The sequence below is a fragment of the Chiloscyllium plagiosum genome, unplaced genomic scaffold (genome assembly GCF_037043375.1).
Source record: "Chiloscyllium plagiosum isolate Xiang-an unplaced genomic scaffold, Cpla_swu_hap1 HiC_scaffold_18, whole genome shotgun sequence".
Lineage (NCBI taxonomy): Eukaryota > Metazoa > Chordata > Chondrichthyes > Orectolobiformes > Hemiscylliidae > Chiloscyllium > Chiloscyllium plagiosum.
In genome coordinates, this window is record NW_028270156.1 from 88,160,285 (window position 1) to 88,187,897 (window position 27,613).

The window sequence follows — 27,613 nt, forward strand, 5'->3', positions numbered from 1 at the left end:
GTAGCTCATTCCATACAAGCACCACCCTCTGTGTGAAAACGCTGCCCCTTAGGTCCCTTTTTTTATCTTTCCCCTCTCACCCTAAACCTATGCCCTCTAGTTCTGGACTCCCCCATCCCAGGGAAAATACTTTGTCGATTGATCCCATCCATGCCCCTTCACGATTTTATAAACTTCTATAAGATCACCCCTCAGCCTCCGACACTCCAGTGAAAGCAGCCCCAGCCTTAGCCTCTCCCGATAGCTCAAATCCTCCAACCCTGGCAACATTCCTGCAAATCATTTCTGAAATGTTTCAAGTTTCACAAATCCTTCCTACAGGAGGGAGACCAGAATTGCACACGATATTCCAAAAGTGGCCTAACCAATGTCCTGTACAGCTTCAACTCATTGTTCCTTTTGACAATGTTCTATGCCCACTCACAGACATCCTTGACCCTGGAACAAGAGAGGCCATGCACCATCCTGGTCCCTTTTGCAGCCACAGAAATGCCTATGGAGACCGATATTAGTACTGGTTTTCTGCACTTTGATCCTGCCTGTTGAACAACAGTGCCAGCTGTGGTAGCACTGTTCTGGCAGCTACTGTTGTTATCCCCTGATCGAGCCCTACCCACCACTCCACTCCTCTCCTCTCAATATCCAAAACAGTATACATGTTGGAGATGGTTTAGCCACAGGGGTGTCCCAGTCTCCAACTGCCTGTCCCTTCCAGCTACCTACCTGAACCTTGGTAGTGTCCACGACTCTAAAACTTCTGTCTATGATGCTTTCCACCCACTTTCCTGAATGCCCAGAAGTGTCCCCCCACTCTGACCCATGTAATCTGACAGAAGCTACAATTGGACAGGTCCCACAGGTTTGGTTGGCATGACTGTTCGAACTGTCTCTTATTTCCCACATTTGATATGATAAGCAAACTACCCAGTGTACTGCCATTTTAATCTTCTCACAACTATTTCATTGAAAATTAATGTCTATTAGATTAGATTAGATTAGATTAGATTACAGTGTGGAAACAGGCCCTTCGGCCCAACAAGTCCACACCGACCCGCCGAAGCGAAACCCTCCCATACCCCTACATTTACCCCTTACCTAACACTATGGGCAATTTAGTATGGCCAATTCACCTGACCCTGCACATCTTTGGACTGTGGGAGGAAACCGGAGCACCCGGAGGAAACCCACGCAGACACGGGGAGAACGTGCAAATTCCACACAGTCAGTCACCTGAGGCGGGTCTCTGGCGCTGTGAGGCAGCAGTGCTAACCACTGTGCCACTGTTATTAAAATTAATTTACAGCAAACTAGATGGCCCTAGAGTTAGAATCTCATTAAAGAACATTAAATATGCAATTAATTCTAGAAATAGCAGTCTAGATCCCACTCTAAATCCCAGGACTGTACTGCTCGCCCACCAGCCTGACTCCCATTGCCCTTAAACCTGATGGGGAGGGAAAGGTGAATGGAGGTTTCAGGTCAGAACAGAGTGAGTCATCTGACCGTTACTGACCAATCAGCAGCCTTTCTGTCCAAAACGTTACTCTGGCATTGTGACGTCACTCCCCTCCAGGTCTGGCCCCGGAAGCTCCTTCCGCTGCCTCAGCCCCTCAAGGTGTGTCCTCAAACCCGAGTCCGCTCCTTCGGGATTGATGTGGAAGCTCCCACTGAGTGAGACCGTTTCATGCCGGGTCACAGGAAGCATTGACTGTGCTGGGTGTTGACAGTGTCGGTTAAATATTAACCTGCTCAACCTGTCTTTGAGAGAGGTGTGAAAAAGGGGATAAATCGGAATCACCTTCTTCTGTGCTGTCGATCTCTACGACAATCATATAACCAGAAGGTAACACACTGAGATCTTAATCAAGGTGCGGGAACAAATGACTGCAGATGCTGGAATCGGAACTGAAAACAACAAATGCTGGAGATCACAGCGGGTCAGATAGCATTCACAGAGGGAGAACAAGCTAACGTTCCGAGTCTAGATGACTCTTCATCTTAATCAATACAGTTAAATATTTTTAGTGTCATTGCATTTTGATATCAACACGATCATTTTGCTGTTATTAGAATGTAGTTTGCTTACATTTGTTGAATAGCAGCAGCAACAAAATTCCGCCAGCATTTTGATCAGTCTAACAATGGTACATATTCTTTTGTTTAGCTTGTGAACAAATGCAAAATTATGACGGACGGAGTAAATGTGGGACAAATACAATGTACTTCAATGAAAGGAAGAAATGGAAAAGGTAAAGTTCAAAGATCAGCTGTGTTACTGGCAATATTCCCTGATGAGTATCAGACACTCCAGGATAGAATGTTACAATTTCAGGAAAGGCTGAGAAGTAACTGTGGCTATCAGAATGGTAAACAGCATGGCAGGCATCTCAGGAGACTGCATAGCCTGAGCACAACTTGCAGATGAATGGTATTTGGTGCTTGGCCACTGGGCAGACCACCTATGAACAAAAACAGTTGTTTTATCCCCTCATACATGATCTGTGGCAGCAGGAGAGATCATCTCGGCTCACGATCCTGCTACATGGAAACACAAAATTCAGTTTACTGAACCAGCTCGTAACATCAATTGGATGGTCACGCTGGTTGTAAACAGGTCTTGGCAGTGTGGCTGTGGAGGGAGGTAACTATCTGTCCTTCTGTGGTTCCATTCAAGCCCAGGTGTCCTTGGGGATGGGGCGCAGAATGTCCATCTCAATGCCTTTAGAGGGATGGAACACCACAGAGGCATACAGTGCTTTATTTCCCGTCCAACTCCATTTCAATTTTATCCCTTCCCTCTCTTCCCACTACGTCCCCTGCCATGTTTATATTTGGTATTGCATTGCCCAAAAAAGGCTGCGCTTGTAAATCATCAATTGGATACACATGAGTTTTTACTGGTGGTGGCTGCTCGTTATACAAAAAAAACAACAAAAGAAGTTGGAGTGGGAAAGAACTCATTTTTATGTGATAACACTTTTGGGTAGAAACATATACTAATAAAACACAGCAATGAAGGGCTCCTATGGTGCAGGGTTAGAATTCTTAAGTGTGTTCAAGTTCAGCCTGCTACCCTAAATGTGTAATATCTATGGACAGAGTGATTAGAAATAACTAATGAGAACTGAAACAATTTAGGTTTATGACTCTGTCATGTAGGAGGAGAAAGAGACCATTAATCCTTGTGAAATTGCTACACAGAGACAGGAAGAGTCTGCGAGTAAAATCGCACAATTATTTATTGCAAATTAATATTTTGTATCAATGGTTGAAAATAGAAGGTTTTTGGTGTGATATTTCTTTAACTTTTTACATTAGATTTTTTAATTGCATGTTTTGTTCACTTTCTTCGGACAGACGATGATGGAAAAGGAATTAGTCAATTGCTGAATAGTGACAGCGACAGGGAGTTAAACCTGATTACCCGATTCTACTGTGAGAGATTGGAGGATGCAATATAGACTTGGTGGAGAGCATTGCCCTGACATTAACAGCAACTGATTCATTGAGCAATGGAAATTACGCTGTAAGTTATATGATAGAATTTTTCCATTATTCTATTATTAATCAGTAAAATGATTGAAGTGGGCATGTAATTGAAGGAACCTTTGGAAATTTAAGAAAAAGTAACAAGGTTGTGCATCTCATTAATGATATGAAAAACAATAAAAGTAAGGGTCAGGGGTATGAAAATAAAAATGCACCAGAAAATAGAAAATACTGAAACAATATTTTTTTCAAAGAAAAAACAATAATGAAAAGTTGTTTACTTGAAGGACCGATAACGAACTGAGAGCAAAATAGAAATTAGTGAGGTGGGACCCCATGGCTTAGTGGTTAGTGGATGAACTCATGTGATGATGAAAACCACATATCAGAGAATGTCAGGATACCCCAGATCAGTTTTAGCGAGATGGAAGAAATGCCATGATGAATATTTCACTGGGAAAAATAGCTTGTGTGTGCTCTGCAAGCAACAAGATCCTAGCAGAGAGCACAAATAAAAATACCATGGTGGGGAGGGATTGGTGTCAGCAGTTTTAAGGGAGACGCTGGAATACCCAGTGAGTTCCAAATCAATTATGATGGAATTCTTCAGTTTATGTTGTATGCAGCTTTTGGTTTAAGCCCTAACACTGTGGTCATTGTGTAATTCAGAACTGAAAGAGCTAAGTTTGGCTCGACCTAGAAATAAGTGAAACATTGTCACGGGGTGGCACGATGGTTCAGTGGTTAGCATTGCTGCCTCACAGCACCAAGATCCCAGGTTCGATTCCAGCCTCCGGCAACTGTCTGTGTGGAGTTTGCACATTTCTCCCCGTGTCTGCGTTGGTTTCCTCCGGGTGCTCCGGTTTCCTCCCACAGTCCAAAGATGTGCAGGTCAGGTGAGTTGGCCATGTTAAATTGCCCATAGGTTAGGTGCGTTAGTCAGAGGGACATGGGTCTGGGTAGGTTACTCTTCGAAGGGCCTGTTTCCACACTGTGGGGAATCTAAAAAAAATAAGAAATATGTTGTCAAGTTTTAAACAGGTCACCTTATGAAGTTCAAGTTCAAGTACCAGGAAGGTGCCACTCATGTCACTGAGGCAGGTAATGTTGAGGGACTCTTGAAGAAGTGTCCTGTCCAGATCATTGAAAGTGAAGAATTACAACCCCTTGTGAAGTTTTCTTGACTTGGTAGTGTTCCATGTTATTCATGTTCGGTGAGTTTAGCTGAGAAATCTCTGGACACTGTTCTAATTACTTTTGCTAATCAATATGCTCCGTAGTGTGCTCTATCAAAGTCTGTTCCCATATTTGCCTCTTGTTAATTCTGGATGTTGAATATAAACGGTGCATACATTTTGGCCCACTGTCATAAATATAATTAAGTAAAATCTGTTGCTGTTTGTTGCTGGAGAATTATTCAGCTTTTTTCACTGACTAAGTTCCTTGAACTCACTGTGTCTACTTTTTAGGTGAAGTAATTGGTCTCTAGTCAAATCATAATATAGATTTTCCACGTGCTCATGTGTCACATTGTAAAAAATACAAAACAAACTGGTAAATGTGACTTGAAATTAACACGCAGAGTTCATTCAAAATGATTTCTTACAACTACAAAATATTTTTAAACAAAACAAAAACAAGTTACATGTAATGAATACAGTTTTGCCATAGTGAATATGCCTGTCACCAAGAATTGAAAATTTATCAATTCATATTAAAGGGAAGAGCCTTTCATGCTTGGGCAGATGACATACATTTATAAAAGTATATCATGCCAGCTATTCCACAGTAAAAAAAAAACCTTCGGGAAAATGTTTACAAATTAAGACCAGAGCTGTGAAGGAAACATTTCATGATTCCAAAAACAAATTATTCCTTGGTGGAAGAAACATGAACCATCAAGCTAAGTCAGATAATGATTATGACATCAAAGTGAAATATAATAACATGCAAATTTATCATTTCATTAAGTTTCCTCCCCAGTGGCTCGGTCATTAATTGTTCTTGCCAAGTTGGGAATGACATGCTTTCATGAAGCATTGCACTCGATTTGATGTAATCTAGCTGAATTCTCGATAGGATTGGGATCCAGGATTATTAAACAGCTGCAGTGAATGAAAGGTAGAATATTTCCAAGTCCAGATTGTTTGTAGATTGAATATCAGGGTTGTGGGTTTGGTACGATAGGAATATAAAGATACAGAATAAAGCAATTCAGTGCAGCATGTCTGCACTAACCAGAAAGAAATTGAAAAAGAAAAATCGCCCAATTTAATTTTAAGGATGAGAAAGTGAGACTGCAGATGCTGGAGATCAGAATCTCTGGTGCTGGAAAAGCACAGCAGGTCAGGTAGCATCCGAGGAGCAGGAGAGTCGACGTTTTGGGCACAAGCTCTCCATCAGGAATGGGGGGTGGTGGACCAAGGGGACTGAGAGATAGGGTTGGGCTGGCGGGGGGGGGGGGGGGGGGGGTGGGTGAAGGTAGCTGGCAATGCAATAGGTAGATAAAGGTGAAGGTGATAGGTTGGAGAGGAGGGTGGAGCAGATTGGTAGGAGGTAAATGGACAGGTAGGACAGTTCAAGAGGGCAGTGCTGAGTTGGAAGGTTGGATCTAGGAGAAGGTGGGGGAAGGGGAAATGAGGAAAATGGTGAAACCCATATTGATTCTGGGTGGTTGGGGGGTCCCAAGGCAGAAGATGAGACATTCTTCCTCCAGATATCAGGTGGTTAGGATTTAGTGGTGGAGGAGGCCCAGGACTTGGTGGAGTGGATCACTCTTACACAAGTAGGGAGGATGTATTGGGTAGGCTAGAGGTTATTAAGGTGGACAAATCCCCAGGACCAGATGGGATCTATCCCAGGTTGCTGAGGGAGGCGAGAGAGGAAATAGCTGGGGCCTGACAGATATCTTTGTAGCATCCTTAAATACAGGTGAGGTGCCGGAGGACTGGAAGGTTGCTCATGTTGTCCCCCTTTACAAGAAGGGTAGTAGGAATATTGTGGGTAACTACAGACCAGTGAGCCTGGCGTCGGTGGTGGGAAAGTTGCTGGAGAAGGTACTGAGGGATAGGATCTATTTATATTTGGAAAATAATGGGCTTATCAGTGTTAGACAACATGGTTTTGTTCGGGGGAGATCGTGCCTTACCAACTTATTAGAGTTCTTCGACGAAGTGACCAAGTTGATAGATGAAGGAAGGGCTGTTGATGTCGTATGCATGGACTTTAGTAAGGCAGTTGATAAGGTTCCCCATTGTAGACTTATGGAGAAAGTGAAGTCACATGGTGTGCAGGGTGTTCTAGCTAGGTGGATAAAGAACTAGTTGAGCAACAGGAGACAGACAGTAGTAGTTGAAGGGAGTTTCTCGAAATGGAGAAAGGTGACAGTGGTGGTCCACAGGGGTCAGTGTTGGGGCCACTGTTGTTTGAGATATACATAAATGATCTGGAAGAGGGCACTGTTGGTATGATCAGTAAGTTTGCAGATGACATGAAGATTGGTGGAGTAGCAGAAAGCATAAGGGACTGTCAGAGAATACAGGAGGGTATAGATAGACTGGAGAGTTGGGCGGAAAAGTGGCAGATGGTTTTCAATCCAGTCAAATGTGAGATGATGCATTTAGGCGAGACTAATTCAAGAGTGAATTATACGATGAATGGAAGAGCCTTGGGAAAAGTTGATGAGCAGAGAGATCTGGGAGTGCAGGTCCTTTGTATCCTGAAGGTTTCTGCACAGGTGGATAGACTGGTCAAGAAGACATACAGTATGCTTGCCTTCATTGGACGGGGTATTGAATATAAGAGCTGGCAAGTCACGTTCAAATTGTACAAGACATTGGTTCGGCCACATTTAGAATACTGTGTACAGTTCTGGGCGCCACATTACCAAAAGGATGTGAACACTTTGGAGAGGTTGCAGAGAAGGTTTACGAGGGTGTTGTCTGGTCTGAAAGGTGCTAGCTATGAAGGGAGGTTGAGTAGGTTAGGTTTATTTTCATTAGAAAAAAGGAGATTGAGGGGGGGGCCTGATTGAGGTTTACAAAATCATAAAGGATATAGACAGGGTGGATAGAGATAAGCTTTTACCCAGGGTGAAGTATTCAATAACAAGAGGTCACGCTTTCAAGGTGAGAGATGGAAGGTTTAAGGGGGATTCACGCGGCAAGTACTTCACACAGAGGGTGGTGGGTGTCTGGAGCGCGTTGCCAGCAGAGGTGGTAGAGGCAGGCACAGTAGATTTATTTAAGATGCATCTGGACAGATGCATGGGTAGGTGGGGAGCAGAGGGATACAGGTGCTTAGGAATTGGGCGACAGGTTTAGACAGTACATTTGGATCGGCTTAGGTTTGGAGGGCCAAAGGGCCTATTCCTGGACTGTAAATTCTCTTTGTTCTTTGTAAGCACACATGTTGAAAAGGCAACACTTCATGCAGTTGCAGTGATGTTAATATTGTGTCTGTTGGTGAGCTGAAGGATATTTATGACTTCAATTATTGGAGTTTCATGATGTTATCAGAACTAGTTACCCAAATTGCCCCAAATACCATAATGACCGTTGATATCCTTTCAATTCTTACTGTAATAAAATCCTGGCAATTACAAACTTTTCAATGTTTCCTACAAAATTTCTAATCTATTGAATTGGATTTCCTTTTTGTTTCTTTGGATATAGCAGTGAAACTAGTCCACTTTTAATGTAGGAATTCATTGAAGGTGTTGTGGTTCTAGCATCAAAGGCAATGCACAACAAGCTATTAAAGTGACAACATTGATCTCATGTTTGCATCATAGTTCAAGTGTTATGGATTCAAACCCAAACCCCAAAACTTCCACTTCCAATATTGTAGAGTCCAGTTTTGTTTATCACATGACTTGTTAACTGCAAGTTTCATGTCATATCCAATAGATTCCTCTATTCCTGATGAAGGGCTTTTGCCCAAAACATCGATTATCCTGCTTCTCGGATGCTGCCTGAACTGCTGTGCTTTTCCAGCACCACTGTAATCTACAATCTGGTTTCCAGCATCTGCAGCCCTTGTTTTTTCCTACAACTATTGTCTCCCTCATAGTTCTTCTTCACAAGTGGAGGCAAGGTCTCATCAGTGTGCTGAGATGAATATTCTTCACCAATCGAATATCATTAATGTAACAGCTTTTCACAGTTACGACACTGCTGTTTATCATTTTCTCTCTTTCATTGTTTTCCTTTCTATTTCTTCTTTTTCTTGTTTCTTTCTGGTTTATTTCATTGTTCTTCCTTTGTTTCTTTCTTTCCCATCTTTCTTTTTCCCTCATTTCCTTCTTCAATTCATTCTTCCATTCCGTTCCTTCATCTATTGTTTCCCTTTTCCTGTTTCCCTTTCTATTTTACCTGTTCTTCTCTTTTATTCCAGTATATCTGTAATCTGTCAGAGCATCAACAGAGAAAGGAAGCAACAAAACATCTTCTGAACAAAGTGACCAAAACCAATGGCTGCAGAGAACGAATATTTTGGGAAACATTGGTGAAAATGCAAGAATCAAAGCCAAAACTGAAACTCATTCTGAAAGAAATTCAGAGCAGAGGTATTGTACAGTCCAAGTATTTCTAGCAATCAAACATGGTTGCCTCTTTAATGGGTGAGGCTGCCACACACTACTAATGAAATGAAACATCTTTCCCAGGTTTTGACTTGCTTTATAATGCACGCATCGGAGAGATGGAAGGAGAGCTATCAGATCACCTCAAAGGTAAGTCAAAATAAAAGTAATCGTTAATCATAAAAACGTACCGCATTAATTAAGTTCTAACATTTTATTTGTGTCTCACATTTCATCACTGAAAGGAAACAAACCCTCCAAATTATTACCATGAACTGTTTCTATAAAATACAATCCAAGTTACAACACGAAGCAAATGAACTGGAACTTGGGCATGGACAGTGTTCCATCTGCCACAGATTATATGCCACATGTGTGATATTGAGCTTTGTTGGAAATTGCTGAATGCTCATTTTGATTTTCCCAGCTGCTCTGGAGCAGACTGAGCCCAACCTTCCAGTTTTAGATGCTGAACCACAAAGTCACATTCAGTTTTGCAAGTCAGTTGGTTTCAAGATCTTCCCTGGTACTTTGTCAGGCCATTATTTCTTTTCCCTTCAGTCACATCAGGGTCTGAAAAGAAGTCTTGCTTTTACTGTCAATACAAGGCCGTCGGGTGCCTTTATGCAAATGTAAACCTCAATATCGCCAGAGTCTCGGAGTCTACAAAGTCTGTATTGGGCTGGAGTCACATAAAGCTCCAGACCCAGTTAAAGCTTAAATCATATACATGACAGACTGAGTAAAGATGATGTCATTTATAGGATCACAATTGGTTCTAGACTAGTTACTGATGAAGTCAGATCTGATGAATACAGAAGTTAGAGTGTGGTCCCATAGTGAGGACAGACTGAACTGATATGTATGTACTGGTTGAAGAAGGTCTTGATTCATATGTCGGCTCCACCCTGGGCAATGACTTGAAACGCACAGTGACCTAAAGAAAGTGTGGATATGGGTCACGTATAGAAACAGAATCTTTAAACATCCAAGTGTCATATTTCTACCAACTGCATATGTACTAGAGTTCAACATGTATCAGATTGCACACATGTTGTTTGGGCATTGAATGAAGGCACAAATAGGGCTACAATGATATTAGCTTGACCTGATTGATCAACCAGGACTAGATAAGGAATTGTCTTTCAATAAGTAACATATCCCAGAAACACATTTCTACACACAGTGCTGAAACATTGGATTTGTGAAGAGCCCATATTTGCTGAAATCTTACTGACATAGAGTAGCTGTGTCAAATACTGTACTCAATTGTCTGGCCAGGCAATTAGTTGACTTGGAAACATATTTAGGCTCATATCGAGGTAAGATTTGCTTCGTCTATGTCGCGGACTTGTTAAAACATGAAATCAAATATGGGGTCAAGCTGGGTATAGGTAGATTAACATGAAGATTCAGAATAGATAGGGAGTCCATTCACATACAATCTTAGACTGTACAATGAGAGGCTTCAGCTTTCGCACTGAAATGGACAATGAGTTGATAAAATTGGTGGAAGATCCCAATGTTATCCTTATACATCGACAGTGTTATTTTATAATTATGGTTCACATAGCACATTTAATTGTATCACTGGTTTGTCATCCTGTTCCCAACATTAAGCATTGAAAAAGTGAGTATTATGCACAGTCCCTATTCAGCCAGTGGGCCATATGTTTACATTAGGTATAAATTGTCTGAGATTGAAGCAGACATCAATCTTATAAACACTCTGATACTATCTCCACTGGGGACAACAGACAAAACAAAAATGAATACAGTAAATAATAATAAGTGAACAATGTGATAATATTTGGCTTCTCACATGTTCCAATGGTAAATTCTCCTCAAATGGAGATGACGATAGAGTGGAGGGGCTTGTCTGTTATAATGTAAAATCTACTATAATCCATCTGATTCTCCCTGATTTATATTTAATTTAATTCAATATTTATTCGATAAGATTAATTTCTAGCACAGCGTAGTAAAATTTGGATTCGACTCACATATTTTGTATTGCTACCCAACTCAAACTCCTCCTTGCTTCTCGTTAATTGTTTTAATGTAGTTAATTAACAAATAAGAACAATGCCAACATAATTTTGATCATTGTCATGAAAGGTATACAAGATCAACACAAGCAACACCTCCTCCACCAAACCGAGCATGTGGTCAAACACACCATCAAAGGAGACAGCAAAATAACGACCATTTCCCTCACTGATCGATATACAGAGCTTATCATTATTTCCACTCTGCGTGAACGGAGACGAGTGGAACACGAGCTCCTTTCCAGAGGCAGGGAACATGAAGAATGGCAGCGGAAGTACCTCACCAGCGAACTTGAAAAAATCCGGATTGATCAATTATTCAGGAGCAGTCTTGGCCACTCCAGCCTGTCTGGCACCACGGTGGTTAGCGGAGTGGCTGGCATTGGTAAGACAACAATGGTGCAGAGGATGGTCCATGCATGGGCAGCAGGAAACATCTATCCTCAGTTCCAATTTGTTCTACATTTCACATTTCGAAATCTTAATGCCATCAACAGAGCCGTTTCTCTGACTGAAATCGTATTGGATCAGTACCCTTATTTAGAAAAGATAATTGAAGATATCTGGATGAAACCTGAGTATCTTCTCTTGGTTTTTGATGGATTAGATGAGTACAAACACTAGATTGATTTCACTGGCCGCGTGGCTGGTGATGTCTCTGCGAATCACTGTGTTGCGCCTGACTGCAGATGTGATGTTTTTGAAATGGTGCACTCCCTGGTACAGCAACAGCTGCTCAGAGGTTGTTCTGAGCTGGTTACCAGCCGGCCGACTGCCCTTGACTCATTGGAAAAGGCCAATGTCAACCTTTGGGCTGAGATCCTGGGCTTTCTTGCTGATGAAAGAAAAGAATTTTTCAGAAAGTTTTTTTGGCAGTGAGCAACTCGCTACCAATGTCTGCAAACACATCGAGGAGAATGAGATCCTGTACACCATGTGCTACAACCCTTCATATTGCTGGATCATTTGCTCAACCTTAGGCCCACTCTTTACACAGATGAAGTGCAAGCAACCTCTTCCCAAAACTATCACTCAACTTTTCTCCATCTACCTTTCCAATCTCTTGGACAACCACAAGCGAGATGTTGAGGACCAGCAGATGGTTTTACAGCGACTCGGGGAGTTGGCTTACCAGGGAGTTTCGAAAAGGAGAATTGTTTTTAATGAGAATCACTTCATTCAGCATCAGCTGGAGTCCAGCAAATTCATTTCAGGATTCATGATGGAGATCTTGGAAAGGGATGACACAGCTAAAAACATTGTGTACACATTTCTCCACCTTACCATCCAGGAATTCTTGGCCGCCCTGGCTCAGTATTTGAGTCCAAAGCATCAGAACGTGGTGGAAATGCTTCACTGTGCTTTTTCGAAGGATGATGGTCGGTTTGAGATTTTTATTCGATTTTTAGTTGGTCTTTCAACACCCACTTCATCCCGAAATCTGGAACCATTCCTGGGTCCGCTGTCTCATCACACGACCTGTCAGGTGATAGACTGGCTGCAGGCCAATGTTCAGGCAGAAATCAAAAACATGGACAGAGCCACTGGAAAGAGGAAACTGCTGAACATATTCCATTATTTGTCGGAGTCTCAGAATAGAGCTTTAGTTCAGAAGACCATTGGATCTGTGGAGCGTTTGAACTTTGGGGACTCCAATCCAAAGAATGCACTGAGATTAAACCCAATGGACTGTTTTGTAATGTCTCATGTTGTACAACTTTGTGAATCAGTGATGGAGTTGAATTTGGAGAAATGTTATATTCAGGAGGAGGGGATCAAATGATTGGCCCCTGCAATCCACAAGTGCAAAGTTCTAAGGTATGTATTGATCCGGGTGAAATTAGATAACATGTCAGCAATGACCCATTGATTTTCTCTTATAAATTCCACCTGATATGAATTTCATAGGAACTTAGAATCTCTACAGAGCATAAAACGGTCATTTGGACCATCTAGTCTGCAACAACCCTCTGAAGTGCATCCCATCCAGACCCCTCCCCTATCCCTGCATTTCCTAAGGGACATGAAAGGCTACAGAAAAGATTTAGAAGGATGTTGCCAGGATTGGAGCGTTTGACCTATAGGGAGAGGCTGAATGGACTGGGACTGTTTTCCCTGGAGCATTGAAGGCTGAGGATGACCTTATATATCGAGTTTATAAAGTCATGAGGAACATGTTTAGGGTAAATAGGCAAGGTCTTTTCCTTGGGATCTGGGAGTGAGAGGGGAAAGATTTAAAAGGTACTTAAGGGGCAACTTCTTCACACAAAGGATGGTGTGGGTATGGAATAAGCTGCCAGAGGAAGTGGTGGAGGCTGGTGCAATTACAACATTTAAAAGGCATCTGGAGGGTTTATGAATAGGAATCATTTAGATGGATATGGGCCAAATGCTGGCAAATGTGATTAGATTAATTAAGGATATCTGGTCGACATGGACGAGTTGGACCAAAGGGTCTGTTTCCTTGTTGTACATCTCTATGACTCTATAACCCATCTAGTCTGCACATCCCTGGAAACTATGGGCAATTTAGCATGATCAGTCCATCTAACCTGCACATAGTTGACTATGGGAGGAAATCGGAGTACCCAGAGGCAACCCCCGCAGACACTGGGCAAATGTGCAAACTCCACACAGACAGTCACCCAGGGGTGGAATCAAACCCAGATCCCTGGTGCTGTGAGGAAACAATGCTAACTGTTGAGCCACTTGTCACTATAGTAGCTGAATCACAATTACTATTCGTTTTTTTTCTGAGAGTCAAGGAGTTTTCCATGTTTTTTATTTATTTTTAACGCTACTACCGCATTGACCTTGATACTGAGTGCTCTAACTATAACAAAAAAAAAGCACCAGGCGAACTTGGTTGGTCTTACACTGTGAGACATTCAAAGCCATAAGGAGTCTGGCAGAGTCTTTAACTAGTGCTATGACAAGGAAATAAAGAACTGAGCCAAATCATCGTACCTCTGTGTTCACAACAGAGTAAAATTAAAACCTTCAAATATTTTAACCTCAGCAATTCCTAACCAGACTTTATAACCAATCGCAGACTCTGTTGATAATGAAACCTAGACGGTAGGTTAATAACTGAAACAACAAAAAAAAAGCAATTTATTATCAAAAGAGGAACTTTAGCATAGCAAACTTAAACAACAAAGTTTGAAACCAATAACCTTGTTTTCAGGGCAATTCACACAAAAGACAGACAGACAGACAAGTAAACACAGTGAAGGGATAATTAAAATAAAGTAACAAAACTGGCCAGATTAAGTGGTTTTCATATCTTACTCTCAATGTATATTTAATGGTTTCTTTGTTAATTTTCTGAAGATATCGATCTGTGCCACCTTTGAATTCACTCTGAGAACTGAAATTCTGAAATAAAGTGGAAGGTTAGGCAGGGAGCATTTAAATCTTCATGCTGTAGCGTCAATAGCTAAGTTCATTCTCTCAAAAGCACACTCCCAAAAACCAACTTAAACTGTGATCTATGCCTATGTTTGACCATCTCGTTCTCTCCCAAAAACAAATGGAAATTGCTGTTCTGAGGAAAGCTCATTGGACCGAAATATATCTATCCACAGATGCTGCCAGACCTGCTGTGCTTTTCCTTCAATTTTTGTTTTTGTTTCTTATGTCCAGTATCCACAGTTCTTTTGATTTTATGTTGTATCCCAGGCTTGTTCACAACAATTCCCAGGTACTGGCCTGATCAATTCCCAAACATTTCTTATCTGGTTCAATGTGCTGCTCTCCCACTGTGCTGAATCATCTACAGGATCCTATTGATCAAGAGCTAACCTGCCATTAACTGTGAGGCCCCACCTCACGAACAAACAGCAGCTTGTTTGTTTGTTTTGTTGAAACACAAGTTGCTGTTCACAATCCAAAGATCATTTCCAGCTCATTGCAGTTCACAGCTACAAATCAAAATTGATAAAATAATAAATTCAACGAAAAGTTGGCGAAGGTTTGAACACTAATCCTAAGAGGCCCTCAATTAAATGAACAGACCTGGTGTGTGACTGAACACAGTTCACTGACAGAGAATAGCAATGGAGATCAGGTGGCAAATCAAACTGTTGAACCCAACCTCTGTCACCAATTGTGTGCCATTGCAGAGATGAATATCATCCTTTGTAGTTTACTTTTACAAACCAAAGCTAATCTGATATTGTATTTGACCCAACCATTCATTAGATAAATAGTAAGTGAATGCTGTACCTAGTTCAATGCAGAATACGTTGCTAACACAGCAAGGCTGCCATTCATGTATCTGAAACTGTTACGGGTGAGGGTCAGGGTGGGTTTGAAATAGAGGTTCAACAGTCTGTGATTTACAGGAGGCATGATCTGCCCTTTGTGGTAGCACAAAATTCACCATTCACCTCAGCAGCAGGGAGATTGGGCAGCTCATCACCACATATTTTACATGACTGTTGGGATGAACAATTATCCATTCTGCTTGGAACTTAAAACATAGCTTGTGTATTGTTAAATGCATCAGAGAAGCAGGAATTTATTGATTGATTGATGTCTATAAGTCTTTTTCTTTGTTGTGTTATCCAGGCAGGGCAATAATGCCTCACAATTAACCACTGCTTTTACTCTTTGCTGGATTACATATGGATGAGTTCAATGCAATATAATTGCACAAATGTTTTAAAAAATTGGATATAAGACAATCAATTTTTTGTCTTGCGTTCAACTTGTCATAGAGTCAAATAACATGGAAACAGATCCTTTGGTCCAACCAGTCCATGCTGAACGTAATCCCAACTAAACTAGTCCCACCTGCCTGCTCCAGGCCCATATCCCTCCGAACCTTTCCTTCTCTTCTATTTATCGAAATATCTTTTAGAGTCATAGAGATGTACAGCATGGAAACAGACCCTTCGGTCCAACCTGTCCACGCCGACCAGATATCCCAACCCAACCTAGTCCCACCTGACAGCACCCAGCCCATATCCCTCCAAACCCTTCCTATTGATATACCCATCAAAATGCCTCTTAAATGTTGCAATTGTACCAGCCTCCACCACATCCTCTGGCAGCTCATTCCATACACGTACCACTCTCTGTGTGAAAAAGTTGCCCCTTAGGTCTCTTTTATATCTTTTCCTTCTCACCCTAGACCTATGCCCTCTAGTTCTGGACTACTCAACCCCAGGGAAAAGACTTTGTCTATTTAGCCTATCCATGCCCCTCATAATTTTGTAAACCTCTATATGGTCACCCCACAGCCTCCGATGCTCCAGGGAAAACAGCCCTAGCCTGTTCAGCTTCTCCATATAGCTCAAATCCTCCAGCCCTGGCAACATCTTTGTAAATCTTTTCTGAACCCTTTCAAGTTTCACAACATCTTTCCAATAGAAAGGAGACCAGAATTGCACACAATATTCCAACAGTGGCCTAACCAATGTCTGGTACAGCTGCAACATGACCTCCCAACTCCTGTACTCAATACTCTGACCAATAAAGGAAAGCATACCAAACACCTTCTTTACTATCCTATCTACCTGCGACTCCATTTTCAAGGAGCTATGAGCCTGCACTCCAAGGTCTCTTTGTTCAGCAACACTCCCTAGGACCTTACCATTAAGTGGAAAGTCCTGCTAAGATTTGCTTTCCCAAAATGCAGCAACTTGCATTTATCTGAATTAAACTCCATCTGCCACTAATTGCACCCATATCCACCACTTCCTCAGGAACTACCCTCTGAGTTTAAAAAAATTTCTTCTTGTGACTTTTTTAACTCTGTGTCCTCTCACCTTAAAAATGTGCCCCTAGTCTTGAAATCCCCCATCCTCGGGAAAAGACACCTACCATTAAGCCTTTTTATACCGCTGATGATTTTATAACCCTCTGAGGTCACCTCTCAACCTCTTATGCTCCAGTGGGAAAAAAATCCCAGTCTATCCAGCCTCTTCTTCTAACTCAAACCTTCCATATCAAAGCTTCCTGGTAAACCTTTTCTGAACCTCCTCCACCTTAACAATATTCTTCTTTTACCTAAGTGATTATAACTGGACACAGTATTCCAGAAGAGGCCTCATCAATACAAACTTCAAAGAATTATGTACCTGAATCCTTAGCTCCCTCTGTTGTACAACACTGTCCAAAGCCCTCCCATTAACTGATTAACCTCTCCCCAAGTTTGTTGTATCAAAATGCATTTATCTAGATTGAACTCCATCTGCCATTTCTCAACCCATTGACCCATTTTGTCAAAATCCCTTAGAAAATCATCTTCTTTACTATGCCACCAATTTTGATATCATTTGCAAACTTACTAACCATGCCTCCTGTATTTTCATCCAAATCGTTTCTATAAGTGACAAACAAAACACAAGCCAGAACCGATCCCCGTGGAACATCGGTGGTGACAGGCCTCCAAGTCTGAAAAACAACCCTCCACATTGTCTCCTGATAAGCCAATTTTGTATCCAATTGGCAAGCTCTCCCTGAATCCTATGTGTCCAGTTTTGGGTTAAAATATATATTCTATTTCCAGGTCATAAAATGGGTAGTACATAATAAGGCCATCTGGCCAATTATGTCTGCACTGGCTCCTTAAATGGCCTACACACTTCATCCTATTCCCCTCCTCTTCCCTCAAAGCTATCACATGTTTTCTCCTTCAGGTATATATCAAATTCCTCTTTTCAGAGTTGTGCTGGGTTGTACTGTCAATAGCCTTTCAGTCAGTGAACGAGTAACAGCAATTTACTGAGTAAAATATATGATAAGAACTGTACACCTCTCATTTTTCACCAAACAATTAATCTATTGTTTGAAATATGTGTTCACTGGTCACCAACTAATTCAGTGAGAATAGTTATGCAAGATTTCAATCTGTTTTCTAATACTGCACAACACTGTTCGATCTGCCCATGCCTCAGTGTGTCAATGAGAAACAATTGGATGGAGTTTCTGTAAGGTGAATTTTATGTTATGTTAATCGGAGAGATTTCCCACTCCTTGATTGTTTTTTTTTTTCCTTGGCTGTTAGGCTGAATGACAATAACATTGGAGATACAGGAGTCAACATTTTGTCTGCATCATTGGCGCATTCGGAATGCAAAACAAAGCGATTGGAGTAGGTAATCTTCCCAACATTAACCCCAAATTTTATGTGCAATGATTTGCGGCAAGTCGGGAATTTGCTGTATCTTTGGCATGACCACTGTTGAAAATATAGGGGAAGGTGAGGACTGCAGATGCTGGAGATCAGAGTCAAGAGTGTGGTGCTGGAAAAGCACAGCCAGTCAGGCAGCATCCGAAGAGCAGGAGAATCGATGCTTTGAACATAAACCCTTCATTAGGATTCCTGATGAAGGGTTTATGTTCGAAATGTCGATTTTCCTGCTCCTCGGATGCTGCCTGACCGGCTATGCTTTTCCAGCACCACATTCTTCGATCTTGCTAGACTGCATCTGGAGTATTCTGTTCTGTTCTGCACAACAAGTATATATTAGACTGCAATCAAATTTCAACAGGAAGATATGAGGGAGAAATTGAATCAGAATCTTTTTGTGGAAATTATGGTCAGCTGGTAACCAATGGAGATGTTTAAAATGCTGAATGATGGGACAGGGTCGTTAGCTAAAAGATCAAGGAAAGAGCATTATTTTAAAGTTACAGTTAAGCCATTCATTCAGGAGCCAGTTCAAACCACACTTCTTCCAACTAGAGAAGGACAATTTTCAGATTCTCAACAAAAAGAGTTGTTAAGATTCAGAGACGAAAGTAAAAAAGTTAATTTTTTTGTTCAATTAATAAAATTTGGCCTAAGCTGATGTGTTTACATCCCACGTTGTTACAATGCTTGAGGAGAGATGCAGGGCATCGGAGAAAGGAAGAAATGTCTCATGAAAAGGATTTCATGGATCCTGAACATAAGGTCTGAAGATAGATTGCAAACATTGGATCTGTCTCCATTAAGGAAAGGAAGCTGTGATGTAATTTGAATGAAGTATTAAAAATGATAATGACAGTGGAAAGAGTCGGTAGCAATAAACTGTTCACTGCCATGAAATGATCAAGTATATCAGCACAAAAATTCAAGAAATTGCCAAAAGAAGCAAGAACAATGTGAGATAATCTTTTCTGCACAGTGACTGGTTAAGGTTGGAATGTTGTGCCTGACTGACATCATGGCAGAGGCCGGTTCAACTGAAGTGTTCAAAAAGGAATTAAACTTTGGTCTGGAAAGGCCCAGTGCACAGGGATACGGGATACAGAGTGGCAGGAAGTGAATTGCTCATTCGGAGCCTCGAATCACCTCCTCCTGCACTGTACCCTGTTTGATTCTGTGAGGCTGTAGGTACACATATTCTTTTCAAAATTAAGAGTAATGTCTTTCAATTAAGGAATAATAGTGTTAAAGACTAAAAGCATTAAAGTTAATTGATTATTAGTTCGTCATTACTGAGTCAAATAAAATGAAAAGGAGGCTGATGGTTCAAAAGCTTTCTCACTTTGTTATGCTGATCCAATTATTGCTTTTCCTTCTCAGTGGAATTTCTTTTATCTTTTCGAGCTGTATTGAAAACTGATTTGTAATTCTCAATCTTTAGTTTGCAGGATAACAATCTGACATTTGCTTGCATTGAAGACCTGAGGTTGGCATTTAGTCAGAGTGAATCATTGTCAATGCTATACCTGGATGGAAATAAATTCACTGATGATTGCATTCCGAAAATGAGAAACTTCATCATCAACTGCAAGAATTTGGAGCTGATTCAGTGAGTGCATATGTTAAAACATTAAACATTTCCATTGTATTGTAAACAATAATTTCCTTAAGTCATGTCCACAGCAAGTTCTTCAGGGGTGCTTAACATATTAATTCACCGGAACATAGAAAATCAGAGCAGCAGCAGGCCACTCAGCCCATAGACCCTGATCTATCATTATATATACCATGGATGATTATCCAACTTTGAACCCTGTTCCTGTTTTCTCCCTGATATCTTTGACCCCTTTAACCCTTAAGAACTTTATCTGCCTGGCGTTATAGAGATGTTTAGCACGGAAACAGGCTCTTTTGTCTAACTGTCCATGTCGAACAGATACCCCAAATTAATCTAGTTCAGATGGAGTTTAATTTAGATAAATGTGAGGTGCTACATTTTGGAAAGGCAAATCAGGGCATGACTTATACACTTAATGGGAAGGTCCTGGGGACTGTGCTGAACAAAGAGACCTTGAAGTGCAGGTTCTTAGTTCCTTGCAAGTGGAGTCACAGATAGGAGAGTGAAGGCGGCATTTGGTATGCTTTCCTTTATTGGTCGGAGGACTGAGTCTAGGAGTTGGGAGGTCATGTTGAAGCTGTACATGACATTGGTTAGGCCACTTTTGTAATATTCTGTGCAATTCTCGTCTCTCTCCGAGAGGAGGGATGTTGTGAAACTTGGAAGGGTTCAGAAAAGATTTACAAAGTTGTTGTCAGTGTTGGAGGCTTTGAGCTGTACGGAGAGGCTGAATAAACTCTGTTTTCTCTGGAGCGTCGGAGGTTGAGGGGTGACCTTATAGAGGTTTATAAAATAATGAGTCCCATGGTTAGGGTAAGTAGACAAGGTCTTTCTCTGGGATGGGGGAGTCCAGAACTAGAGGGCGTAGGTTTAGGGTGAGGGGAAACATCGAAAAGGGACCTAAGGGGCAACCTCTTCATGCAGAGGGTGGTGCGTGTATGGAATGAGCTGCCAGAGAAATAGTGGAGGCTGGTACAATTATGATGTTTAAAAGGCATCTGGGTGGGCACAAGAATAGGAAGGAAATGGGACAAGCGCTGGCAAATGGAACTAGATTAGGTTAGGATGTGGAGCTGCCAGTGTTGGACTGGGGTATGCAGAGTTAAAAATCACTCAACGCTACGTTGTAGTCCAACAGGTTTAATTGGAAGCACTAGCTTTCGGAGCACTGTTCCGGACAACCACCTGATGAAGGAGCAGTGCTCCGAAAGCTAGTGCTTACAATTAAACCTGTTGGACTATAACCTGGTGTTGAATGATTTTTGGATTAGGTTCGGATATCTGGTCAGCATGGACGAGTAGGACTGAAGGATCTGTTTCTGTGCTGTACATGTCTCTGACTTGTTATGGACCAGGCCAGACCCCCTCAAAACATTTCAAGAAAGTAGCCCAGACCCTAACATTGCTCGTTGTTTTAAGAAGGTGTAAAGTGGATATTCCAGGAGAGGTGCCATTGGTCAAACCACTTCATTTTAAACAAAACCAAATTTATTTACAAGATTAGTCAATGAAATAGAAGCAAAAGAGAACCGAATGCAGAATTAGATTAGATTACAGATTAGATTACATTACAGTGTGGAAACAGGCCCTTCGGCCCAACAAGTCCACACCGACCCGCCAAAGCGCAACCCACCCATACCCCTACATTTACCCCTTACCTAACACTACGGGCAATTTAGCGTGGCCAATTCACCTGACCCGCACATCTTTTGGATTGTGGGAGGAAACCGGAGCACCCAGAGGAAACCCACGCAGACACGGGGAGAATGTGCAAACTCCACACAGTCAGTCGCCTGAGGCCAGAATTGAACCCGGGTCTCAGGCGCTGTGAGGCAGCAGTGCTAACCACTGTGCCACCGTGCTGCCCACTAAATAACCTCACTTATCCAAAAACCAAACAGACTTTACCTGTTGTTCCCTATACTTGCAACAATCCCCATAAACACCTCGTGGCACAAAAGGTAGCATCAACACAGGGTCTTACAGGAGAGAGATGTCAGACAGAGAGGATCAGCACGAACCTGCTTCTTTCACGTAACTGTTTCTTGGATCAGCAGCCTCAAAACACTACCTGCCTGCTTTCAGTGAATAGCCAGACGTCCAAAAACCAAATCAAACCAGAGAAAAGCTGAGCTGGCGGAAGTGACCATTCACCTTTCATTGCACAAATTCTTTTAAAAATAAAACTTTTTGCTGGAGGCAGTATCTGTAGCTATAATCAAACTGGCCGTAAAACCCTTTGAAACCCAAACCTTTTGGAACCTGTGTCTTTTACGATCTCTCTGGGGGGAAGAAAACCAAGTACAATAGAACCTTGTTAAAGGAGCAGCATCATCACAGACTCTATTTGACAACATTTGGCCCTAATCCCCATCAACCCTTCGTATTCATAAACCCATCCAGATGCCTTTTATATGCTGTAATTGTACCAGCCTCCACCACTTCCTCTGGCAGCTCACTCTAATCTCATACCATCCCTCTGTGTGAAAAAGTTGCCTCTTAAGACCCTTTTAAATCTTGCCCCCTCAACTTAACCCTATGCCCCCTAGTTTTGGTCTCCCCTAACCCTGGGGAAAACATCTTGTCTATTTGCCCTACCCATGCCCCTCATTGTTTTATAAACCTCAATAAGGTCACCCCTCAGCCTCCCACGCTTCAAGGGTAACAGCCCCAGCCTATTCAGCCTCTCCCTCTAGATCAAACCCTCCAACCCCAGCAACATCCTTGTAAATCCTTTCTGAACCATTTCAACTTTCACAACATCCTTCCTATAGCAAGAAGCCCAGAGCTGCATGCAGCATTTCAAAAGTGGCCAAAGCAATGGCCTGCACAGCCACAACATGACATACTAAAGCAAAGAAATACAGATAGTAGAAACCTGAAACAAAAGCCAAAATTGCTGAAGAAACTCAACAAGCCTGACAGCATCTGTGGAGAGAAAATAAAGTTAATGTTTCGAGTCCAGTGATCCTTCTTCACAGCTGACTCTGTTTCTCTCTCTGTAAACCTGCTGAGTTTCACCAGAAATTTCTGTTCTTTTTGAGAACAATATGTAACTTTTTCTTTCCAACCATTCAGTGTTTTAGCCAACAAACACTCTCTCTGACAGGGAATTTCTCAGACTCACTTCAACTTGAGTGAAGAAATTTATCCTCAGCTCAGCTCCAAATAGCCTACCCCAGATCCTTAGACATTGACCCTTTGTTCTGGACCTTGGGAACATCCTTCCTGTGTTTACCCTGACCTTTCCTGTTAGAATTTTGTAGGTTTCTAAAAGGTGCCCCATATTATTCTAACCTACAGTGAAAATAGTCCTAACTGATCCAGTCTCCCTTCATTCATCAGTCCTGCTATCCCACGAGTCAGTCTGGGAAACCTTTGTTGTATTCCTTCTATGCATGAATGTCCTTCCTTAGATAAGGGACAAAAACTATACACATGACTTCAGGTGTGGTCTCACCAAGGCACTGCATGTAGGCAACTAGACAGCCCTGCTCCTGTCGTTGAATCCTCTTCTCTTTTTTTTCTCTCTTTTTCTGTCTCTCTCTCTCTGTCTGTCTGTCTCTCTCTCTCTCTCTGCCTCTCTCGAACCCAGACTCTCTTCGCCTCAGCATGCTACTCTCTAAGGGGTTGTGGGGGTGAGAGAGACTGTCACACATCTTCTTCTGGAATTTGTCTTTGCAAAGGAAGTCTGGAGAAAGATGCAGTGGCCTTTGTCAAGGTTCATCCTGAGCAGTTCCATGACGCAAGACTCTGTGCTCTACAGTCTGTTCCCCGGGACGCACAACGAGACAAACATCAACTGCTCCTGGAGGACCATCACCTTGCTGAAAGACTCTCTTTGCTCTGCCTTAAAGTTGTTGATGGTTAGCTCCCACCTGAATCACACACACTGCTGTTCACCCTCCCTTTCCAGGAGTTAATCCAGCTGTTCTTTGACACTGAATACTCAGCAATCTCCTTCCCTGTTCTAGTGATTCAACTCCCAGAATTTTCCTCAGTCACTTCTCACTACCACCCTCTGGTGGATGCTCTTTCTCCTGCTGAGTCCCATGGCCTCCGCGATTCCCATCTCATTAAGTTGAAACAAGTTGTTATCTCTTATTGGTTCCCTTTGCGCGAGTTTCAGGTCTAGTCTGGTTGACAATGTCCTCACGAATTTGGTCCCTTGTGTTGCTACTGAGAATCTGATGCTCCCCAGTCGGAATCTATTCTCCGTCCTTGCCATTTGAAGCACTTCTTTGAGATGGTGTTCAAAATGCAATCAACATTTCAGTGTGAAGTGATGTAAAATCAGCAAAATAAAAATCCTTGCCCATATCTGTCTTGATACCAGTCGTTAGGAAGGAGTCATTACCGTGTTAATTACGTGTGTTGTAAGCTTCAGTGCCAAAGTTGAAACCACATATCCATCCCATTTTCATTTCATATTCATATCTGAAACATACATCTTTAAACACATTGTATATCAGTCAGAACTATTTAATGTCTTCTGAAAATACCTCTGGGCCAGACCAGGTAAGATTCCCAGATTCCCTTTGGTGATGGACATGAGTGAAGCAGATGTGTATTTACAGCAATCACTGATTAGGTTCTATGAAAATGGTGACTATGAAACTAACTTTCAATTCCAGATGGATTAATTATTTGAGATAAAATTCAGCCAGTTGCTGGCATTTGTACTCTAGGTCACTGCATTACAAGTCCAATGCGATTTCCCCCTCCAACTACATCCTCAATTTACATCATTCCCCAAATATCAATACCTTAGTTTCTTACAGCACTGTCTGTGTGTGCAGCAGCTCATTAGATTCTCTTTCCCCCACCACTTACACCCATTTGTTACTGTGTAGCTGCTCACAGTTTGATTTCAAAATGTGTGTTTCAATTGGAAAATTATGAATGATTCTGTCATTTTAACTTTATTAATTGGTTGGTTATTAATCATTAATTTCTTTCTTAGATTATGGAGGAATCAGTTCAGTTCAGATGGAAAGAAGCAGCTCCGATCACTGAGAGAATGCAGGGCTGGTGTCCAAGTATTTGTGTGATCAAAGGATCAAGAAATTGCCAACTATTTGGACTTGATATTACTGAGAGGTGTATTTCTCTCACCTCCATCAAGTGAAACACATGAGATATTACATTGGCTCAAGAAAAGCAATTCCTGGAATTCCGAAATAGAATGGGAACGATGTGGAGTATTCAATAGAAACTTTCAGTAGCAGCTGGTGTGTGTTGGTGTGTGGGTGATATTCACCGTCGAGCACAGGGAGATGGAGCTGTGATTGTGAAGCTTTTATAAAAGAGTCCGAGAGATCGCCGTCATAGAAACAGGCCTTTCGGCCAGCGTGCCTATGCTGTCCAGTTTTCACCGTTAAACTAGTCCCTTTTGCCTGTGTTTGGTCCATGTACCCCCGTATCTAACCCATCCATACACCTGTCTAAATGTTTCTTAAATGATAAAATTGTACTCACTTCCACCACCTCTGGCATCCCATTCCAGACACTCACCATCCTCAGTGTGAAGAAAACTGCCTTTCTATGCCCTTTTGTATCTCTCTCCACTCACCTTAAACATATGCCCCAGAGTTTTAGACTCCCTTGGGGAAAAGCTGCTGGCGACCTACCTTATCTACGCCTCTCATGATTTTATAGTTCTGTATAAGGTCACCCCTGAATCTCCTAAACTCCAGGGAAAAATGTCCCATCCTATCTCATCTCTTGTAGCTCAAACCTTCCAGTCCAGGTAACATCCTAGTAAATTCTTTCTGCCCTCTTTCTAGTTTAATAGTTACTTTCTATAGTAGAGTGACTCGAACTGTGTACAGTATTCCAAATGTGACCTCACTCATGTCATAGAGTCATAGAGATGTACAGCATGGAAACAGACCCTTCAGTCCAACCCGTTCATGCCGAGCAGATATCCCAACCCAATCTAGTCCCACCTGCCAGCACCCGGCCCATATCCCTCCAAACCCTTCCTATTCATATACCTATCCAAATGCCTCTTAAACGTTGCAATTGTACTATCCTCCATCACTTCCTCTGGCAGCTCATTCCATACACGTACCACCCTCTGCGTGAAATAGTTGCCCCTTAGGTCTCTTTTATATCTTTCCCCTCTCATCCTAAATCTATGCCCTCTAGTTCTGGACTCCCCGACCCCAGGGAAAAGACTTTGCCTATTTACCCTATCCATGCCCCTCATAATTTTGTAAACCTCTATAAGGTCACCCCTCAGCCTCCGACGCTCCAAGGAAAACAGCCGGAGCCTGTTCAGTCTCTCCCTATAGCTCAAATCCTCCAACCCAGGCAACATCCTTGTAAATCTTTTCTTTACCCTTTCAAGTTTCACAACATCTTTCCAATAGGAAGGAGACTAGAATTGCATGCAATATTCCAACAGTGGCCTAATCAATGTCCTGCACAGCTGCAACATGACTTCCCAACTCCTATAACTCAATACTCTCACCAATAAAGGAAAGCATACCAAACGCTGCCTTCACTATCCTATCTACCTGCGACTCCACTTTCAAGGAGCTATGAACCTGCACTCCAAGGTCTCCTTGTTCAGCAACACTCCCTGGGACCTTACCATTAAGTAAATAAGTCTTGCTAAGATTTGCTTTCCCAAAATGTAGCACCTCGCATTTGTCTGAATTAAATTCCATCTGCCACTTCTCAGCCCATTAGCCCATCTGGTCCAGATCCTGTTGTAATCTGAGGTAACCCTCTTCGCTGTCCACTGCACCTTCAATTTTGGTGTCATTTGCAAGCTTACTAACTGTACCTCTTATGCTCACATCCAAATCATTTATGTAAATGACAAAAAGTAGAGGATCCTTGTGGCACTCCACTGGTCACAGGCCTCCAGTCTGAAAAACAACCCTCCACCACCACTCTCTGTCTTCTACCTTTGAGCCAGTTCTGTATCCAAATGGCTAGTTCTTCCTGTATTCCATGAGATCTAACCTTGCGAATCAGTCTCCCATGGGGAACCTTGTCAAAGCCTTACTGAAGTCCATATAGATCACATCTACTACTCTGTCCTCATCAATCCTCTTTGTTACTTCTTCAAAGAGCTCTTGTACACCTGCAACAAGGCATTCCAACTCCTGTACTCCATACTCTGCAATTTGTTCAATTTTACAATAAACCTGTTTGTTATTAATTATTTCTTATTACTACCTGTCTTCAGTTGTACATAAAGCTATACTCAATTTGTCATAAACATATGGTTATTTGTGTAATAAACATATGTTCAAGTGTGTAATTATTCCCAGCGTTAGACTTTACTGACAGTCTGTGTTTGATACTGGGTCAGAGATTGGTCAGCGCTGTAGCTGTTCCCCTGTGGGAATGACAGGGTCTGCATCAACAGTGTGTGTAAAATCAGTCAGGATCAGGTCGTAGTTTGGAACCAGTTACCATCTGCACAATGTGTGCCTGTCCCACTCTCATCAAATACACTGGAGACCCCGACACTTGCAGAGATCCCGCTAACAAAACTCTGCAAGAAATCACATTTGTAAGGGAAGATTAATTAAGTAATCTCCCTCCCAGTCCCTAAAAGGCCATTTTTTGATGCTCCCACTGCATTCACTGTAATTTCACTTTGACCATCTCTGGTCCCTATCTCATGTCGGGTTGCAGGGTCAGGTCAACTTGTCAGTGTCCAACAGCAATTTTGTCGATTTGTCTGTTAAATATTCGCCTCTAACACAGATCTCCAC

General features: G+C 42.0%; 1 pseudogene across 1 annotated transcript; it reads left to right on the top strand.

Moving 5' to 3' along the window:
• Positions 1 to 1,856: 1,856 nt before the first annotated feature.
• On the top strand, positions 1,857 to 27,144 carry LOC148147037 (NACHT, LRR and PYD domains-containing protein 3-like; annotated as a pseudogene). The gene is made up of 9 exons (XR_015760230.1): positions 1,857 to 2,010; positions 2,165 to 2,249; positions 3,358 to 3,526; positions 8,884 to 9,055; positions 9,155 to 9,220; positions 11,189 to 12,936; positions 18,134 to 18,220; positions 19,701 to 19,868; positions 24,841 to 27,144. The product of XR_015760230.1 is annotated as an NACHT, LRR and PYD domains-containing protein 3-like (transcript).
• The last annotated feature ends 469 nt before the right edge of the window (positions 27,145 to 27,613 follow it).